This window comes from Mesoplodon densirostris, chromosome 10 (assembly GCF_025265405.1).
Source record: "Mesoplodon densirostris isolate mMesDen1 chromosome 10, mMesDen1 primary haplotype, whole genome shotgun sequence".
In the NCBI taxonomy this organism is placed as follows: domain Eukaryota; kingdom Metazoa; phylum Chordata; class Mammalia; order Artiodactyla; family Ziphiidae; genus Mesoplodon; species Mesoplodon densirostris.
In genome coordinates, this window is record NC_082670.1 from 12,263,766 (window position 1) to 12,269,578 (window position 5,813).

Consider the following 5,813-nt stretch of genomic DNA (forward strand, 5'->3'; position numbering starts at 1 on the left):
AAAAGGAAATGTTGCTTAGCCAAGAAAGATAGATTTAAAAGTCAATATATTTGTTTAAGTAAAATATTACCAGGAAGATGAATCTTTAACAAGCAAAATATGACCTGCATCTGAAGCCAAAGATAAAATTTTTCAATTACTCATTGATTTGAATTATGAACACAAATTCCCCTTACATTTTACTGTAAATAATTGAGAGTTAACTTGAGACTTAAAGTTTTTTCAGAACAAAGGAATGAGTTTAACTCAAAAATTTAACTTATGATAACTCTCTGTTAAGTACAATTAAAGTGGTAGAATTAAGAAAACTAACATAAGGAAACAAAAACTAATAACAGGAAGAATTGAAATTTGAATGTTTATGGGTAAATGAAAGTCACGTTTTCCTAATTAAGGATGAATCTTAGGGGGACTTGCCTGGTGGTCCAGAGGGGAGGACTCCGAGCTCCCAATGCAGAGGGCCTGGGTTCAATCCCTGGTCAGGGAACTAGATCCCGCATGCCACAACTAAGAGCCCGCATGCCGCAACTAAAGATCCCACATGCTGCAACTAAAAAAAACAAAAAAGAGATCCCATACACCGCACCAAAGTTCCTGTGTGTCACAACTAAGACCAGGCACAGCCAAATAAATAAACAAATTTTTTTTTAAAAAAAGGATGAATCTAAGGAATACAATTCTGATTGAAAAAGCAACACATGCTTCTCCAGAACCTGCTCAATCTTACATTTTTTTCCTTTAAAAACCTTTTGATCTTAGTTCCTCTTCTCTACAAAAGATAACATCTACTCTTTCAAATCACTTCTGTTGTTAAGATTAAGGAGTTGAAAGGAAGGTGATCCTGGACAATTCTGCCTCTAGCTGTGGCAGATTAATCTGTAACAGACTAACACTCCCGCTAAGAACAACTGAAGAAAATGGAGATGGGGAAGAAGAGTCTGAGGGCATCAGAGAGGTACCAAGGCACCTAGGAACCTGAGGGGGCAAAATTCCAGAGGGCAGGGAATCTTTGGTGTGAACCTGGTATCTAGCTGAAGCTAAACAAGAAGAAAAGAAAATCCACAGCCTGTGTATTATCAGTTGATGCAGCGATTTCATAAAAATGTCTAATTTCAGCCTAATATATTTTCCTAAGCAGCAATGAGAAAGGCATTACCAACCCTTCCAAGTGAGCACTCCTTGGATATTAAACCCAGGCTTCCTTTGGAGCTGTCAATTGTCTCCTGAGCCATAATCAGAATTGAATACTTTAAGACCTTCACAAAACAAACATTGTTAAGTTAACTCGGTGACTAGCCAAGTTGACCAAAGGTAAAGAGTCTTAGGAAGGAACCAAAGGCAAGAGAAAGTCATTGCAGGTTGGGTTCCCCAGAGGCAGATGCTGAGATGGAGTTTGGGGTATAAAATGTTTATTTTAGGACCAGCACCTATGAAAGGAAGATGGGAAGAAGGAATGGGCAGACGGGGCCAAATAAAGTTTCAGTTTACAAGGCAGGGAGTTTCAGAGTAAACTAGTACCCATCTGAGTTGTCCCCCATTGGGCCAAAATAGCGACTTTATATCCTCTTAAGTCATAGGATCCAGAATATGGCATGAGCTTGCACATATTTTGTGGCTCTCTGCAGATAAAGCAGACTCTGGAGGAGCTGACAGTTGAGGGCTTTCTTCTGACCACACTCCCTGCAGCTGAGCAGCAAATCTTTCCTTGAAGGAGGAGCTAGTTCCTGCATTTCCTTATTTCCCAGAGCAGGGGCGGCCCAGAAAACGTAGCACAGGATACTAACGGCGAATGGAGTCAGGGGTGGTGCCACCCAGGCACGTGTTCATTCATGCTACGTTCCCCAAACTTTCACTGCTCACTTATTCTGCACCTAGACCTCTACTAGGTACTGTGGATCCAGAAAGGAGGCTCACACTCTCCCTACCCTCAAAGGACATCCATCCGCAGTGAGTACTCTAAGAGCCGAAAGCACAGCGCGGGAGGGGTGGGATGCGGGGTGCTGTGCGACAGGGAGGGGCCCCTCACCCAGCCGAGGTGGGGAAAGGGGGCAGGAATCTTCTCCATTTCCCACCCAAGTGCCTCCTGGACAGGACTGTCTGCTGTGTAAGTAACTAATCATAACCGGCTATCTATGGGGAAGCAGACCCTGGTTGGTCTATGGAAATAGTAAAACATAAGGAGCAAAGATGACTTAGCTGTCACCCCAAGAGTCATATGAAGGCGAATCACCGTCAACTTCCCTAGGCCTTTTTTATTCATCTGTAACAAAGGGGAACTCTATTTCAAAGAAAAAAATAATTCCTATGACATGTGTTCACTGTAATTACAAAACCTGGTCAGGATTATATAAAATCTGAGCTTGGTTCTCCCAGTTGTGGAAGGCTCAGGAAGTTAGATTTACAGAGTCTACAGAAGGAGCTGAGAAGGGGGCTATTTTTGTCTGTTTTTTTCATAGCTGTAGCCCAGCTTCTACAACACTGCCTGGCACAAATGGGAAACTCAATATTCCTTTTTTTTTTTTTTTTTGGCTGCCAAAAGCTTTACTTCCATTTGGTCCAAGGCTTGGGAGAGGGCTCCAGGGTAGTTAAAAAGCTGCCTAGTAGCTGCAGAGAGGAGCTTCAGGCAGAAGCCCTGACCACAGGGGCTCCTCAAAGGCCGCTGGGTTTCAGAGGCTCCTAGTCATGCTTGAGGGTGAGCCTTTCAAAAACCTACTAGCCCAACCCAGCCTGAGGACCAGCCAGCCTGCAGAGGTTGGTCAGGTGGTCACCCATCTTCTTGATGAGTTTCACCTGCTCATACAGGAAGCGGCTCTCCAGGAAGTGGCTCTCCAGGAAGTCTCAGAGGTGGGGGTCTGTGCGGGCAGAGCCCAGGGCATGCAGATCGAAAAGGGCCTGGTTCAGGTCCTTCTCCATGAGAATGGCAGCTTCCATAGCGTCTTGGGTTTCACCCCACTCATCTTGAGATGTCTTCTGCACGTCCTGGAAGAGGGCACGGTCGCTGCACTGGTTTTGTATTTTCAAGAGACGTTCAGTGCCTTAGCGCTTCTCCTTGGCCAATTCACGGAAAAAGCGGCCCACACGCTGAAGAGCCCCATCGTCGCGGTCGAAATAGAAGCCCAGAGAGAGGTAGGTATAGAAGGCCTGCAGATGCAGGTTGACCAGGCGACCTCTATGTCGGTAGAATAATTCTGACGAATCTGGGAGCTCAGGGTTGATTGGTAATAAGGAGTTAACCTCAAAAAATGGTGTTGGGGGCTTCCCTGGTGGCGCAGTGGTTGAGAGTCCGCCTGCCGATGCAGGGGACATGGGTTCGTGCCCCGGTCCGGGAGGATCCCACATGCCACGGAGCGGCTGGGCCCGTGAGCCATGGCCGCTCAGCCTGCGCGTCCGGAGCCTGTGCTCCGCAACGGGAGAGGTCACAACAGTGAGAGGCCCGCGTACTGCAAAAAAAAAAAAAAAAAAAAAAAAAAAAAATGGTGTTGGGGCTTTCCTGGTGGCGCAGTGGTTGGGAGTCCGCCTGCCGATGCAGGGGATGCAGGGTCGTGCCCCGCTCCGGGAGGATCCCACATGCCGCGGAGCGGCTGGGCCTGTGAGCCATGGCCGCTGAGCCTGCGCGTCCGGAGCCTGTGCTCCGCAACGGGAGGGGCCACAACAGTGAGAGGCCCGCATACCACAAAAAAAAAAAAAAAAAAAAAAATGGTGTTGGTTGGTTCCAGTGGCTGAGGGTAGCTGAGTGGCTAAATTACAAAGGTTGCAACTGAAAAAAAGGCTGGAGGGCGGTCGGAGGCTGGAACAAGGGGTATCCCTTGGTCCGTTCGCTCTAAACACTGTTGAAGCAAGAGACAGATGCGCAGGCCTGCCGCGCGACCTGCCGGAAACTCAGTATTCCTCAAGCCAGTTAGTGCCAGCAGTATAGTCACTTCCGGCCCCCTCCGTCTCCACCACCCCCACCCCCGCCAGCCTAAGCCCTCCTTTCCCCCCTCCCCCCCTGCCTAGGACCACCTCTGAGCTAAGGCTGCGACTGAGACACCTGCAAGTGGCTTCTCCAAGTGGCCAGGGCTTCCTCACAGTGTCGTAGCTGGGTTGCCAAGGTGAGCATCCTGAGAGAGAGGGAGCCACACAGAAGCCACGTGGCCTTTTGTGACCTTGCCTCAGAGGTCAAACACTGTCACTTCCACTGCATTCTATTTGTCGAGGCAGTTACAAAGATCTTCTCAAGTTCAAAGGTAGGGAACATACCTTCTCAGTGGAGGAATGTCAACATCACATTGCAAAAAACAAAAACAAAACATGTGGGGTGATACAGATATGGCAGATGGCATTTTCCGAGGGATATATACATACATGCCGTGACACTCAAGCCTTCCCTTGCTTTTACCTTATCAGACATCCGGCACTCTGCCCTGTACATGCTTCGTGCAGTACTTAGGAGCTCTGCAAGGAAAATATGAACAGAACGGCTCTCCTTCCCACTCCTGCCCAAACTCAGGACTGGGGGACAGGGGTGCAAAAGTGGGACATTGGGAATGTTTATCTCAGAAGGTAGAGGACTCACTTGGGCTCTGGGTGACTTGGGAGCAAAGCCACACACAAGCGTCCTCACTATCACCTGTGTCAGCATACTATTTCTGTCCCTTTCACTCCTCTTTTTCATGGTTTATTTGTCATAGGTGTTTATGTTATAGGGAATAAATCTTGGGAAAGAAGACATTATCGTACATTGTTAAGTCTCCACTTTCATGTATTTATGCCAACGCTTGTGGCCTCATTAGGAATTTTAAGCTGAATTCACTTATGCTGGGTGGCACTTCCATTTGATAGGAAGTGAATTTCAGACTAGGTCAGCACTCAGGCAGTCATCCACCTCAAAGTCAGGGTACAATTCAATTCTTTTTGATATCAATGGAGGTATTCTTTAACCAGAGTTAAAATAATCTAAAACCATCTTCCAACAGTACGATTCGAATGAAATAACATCCAGCGTGCTTAGATTGGAAAAAATGGCATTATTCAATTTCCAGATACAGTGACTCGAATAATGAATTTGCAGAACTCGTTCTTGCTTTATTATTGGTACGGATTCGTAACTGTCCTTTCAGTTCTCTTTTTCTCTGTGGGAAGATGGAGGAGGGGTGGCTAATGCAAAAGCAGAGGCAGCATCTTATTTACGCCATAACTGCTTTCCTGTGTCCTAAACCCTCAAGAGGGCTTTCTGAACAACAGGGGTGAAAAAAATTAAACCTTATCCAGTGGAATTTACAGAGCTAGAAAAAAAACAGCCTTAAAAGTTGTCACAGATACCTTTTTGGTTTATAACCACATTCTCTAACATCTGTTGAGGGACGCTTTCTGACCAAAGGGTCTGTCAGTATCAATAGGGAAAGATGTGTTCCTCATTGTTCTAGAATCTATGGTGTCTAGGGTTATGGAAATGGATATCTACTGTAGTTCATACCAGAGGATGGAGAGGGAGATTACAGACGGAAGGAAAAGGGGACATGGATTACAGTGTGGACTTGCCCCTGGCCTTGCTTTGAACTCTCCCTGGCTTTTTGGAACTTAACCAAGATCAAACAGGCAGTTGCAGCCAGCTCACGGCCTCTGGTTCTCTGTATAAATTTAGGAGTTGATTTTGAGGTTAAGATTATGAAGTTTTGTGGTAACTTTAAACTGGAAAGTATTGCATTCACCTTTTATATTCCCCAAAGAAAGAAGAAATGCCCAGCCATGTAATGAAACTCCTTTCAATCTGACCATTGTGTTAGGAACAGATTTCACACTGAGCGAATCTTTGAAACCAGACTCAAATGTTT

At 46.2% G+C, this 5,813-nt stretch overlaps 1 pseudogene; it reads right to left on the reverse strand.

Annotated features, from left to right (window-relative positions):
* Positions 1 to 2,676: 2,676 nt before the first annotated feature.
* LOC132497830 (ferritin light chain-like) lies at positions 2,677 to 5,174 on the reverse strand (annotated as a pseudogene).
* Positions 5,175 to 5,813: the final 639 nt, after the last annotated feature.